This window comes from Penaeus monodon, chromosome 20 (genome assembly GCF_015228065.2).
Source record: "Penaeus monodon isolate SGIC_2016 chromosome 20, NSTDA_Pmon_1, whole genome shotgun sequence".
Taxonomy (NCBI): Eukaryota; Metazoa; Arthropoda; class Malacostraca; order Decapoda; family Penaeidae; genus Penaeus; species Penaeus monodon.
The window spans coordinates 2,173,533-2,174,605 of NC_051405.1; positions in this window are offsets into that span (position 1 = coordinate 2,173,533).

A 1,073-nucleotide genomic window follows, 5' to 3' on the forward strand; every position below is an offset into this window, starting at 1 on the left:
TCTTTAAGGGCAAAATGACACCCCATATATGTTTGCTTGTATGTTAATCTTTTCTCTTATCTACATCCACTGCTCTTTTCTTATAAATTTCCGTTTCGGTCAGACGAGGCTTATAGCAGTAACCTCCAATGCAGTACATCGATGCATGCACTGAGGGGTAATTTGCCCTTGTGCACTCATCGTTACTCATGCCAGTGTGTGAGTAACGCGTTCCAGGGCACACTCATTAACCCGTAGGTAGAAGCCAGGTCCTTAGCTGACCTCTGACCTCGTTAGACGCATAATCATGTTGGCCGCGCAGGAAGACGGATCTGTGACCGCAATAACTCTATCTTGGACGATATTTTTTACGCAAAAATTGTACATTTCCGGCGTTCTTTCCCGCGCGAATTCCTCTCCGCCAAGCATTATACTTACCTCTCGTTACAAATATTTCAGTTTTGGTGTCGGCACACTTTTTTTCCGATGGTTCGAGGCGAGACCGAAACACTTTATGAAACAATGACCACCCCCTGCATTTCGAACCGGGCCACCTTGCTCTCCCGGTGGCCATAGGTTCGCCAGAGACTGTCGACGCGGCATTGCCGAAGGTGAAATCGGCAAGAACAGGCTCGTCATGGGGCCAGGTGCGGGTTGCTGCGTATTCAGAACGCCGTCACGTTGCCAACTGCCAAGACTCGCAAAAAAAAAAAAAAAGATCCGAAGGTTTTTAGCCTCCGCTGCGCTCTGGATTCCGGGCCCTCGGCGATCCCAAACTTTCTTTACGCTCGTAATCCAAAGAGCAGCAGCTACCACGTATCCCCAAAGACACAACCAGAATCTTTTCAACCATCAGTGCGCCATAACCCCATCACGAGAACGTACGGTGCCAATTTCCGTGGCTAAACACGACCGCCACGAGTCAGAGACCGCAGCATCTTATCGATAGACTTATTATCATCTCCGCTGCCGAGAATGACCATCATCAAATATAAAGACTAATTAGAAATATAAGGAAAAGATGGACAAAAGAGAACGATCTAAAGGACGGAATGAATTAGAGATTTAAGGAGATGTTACATAACCTTCCCAAA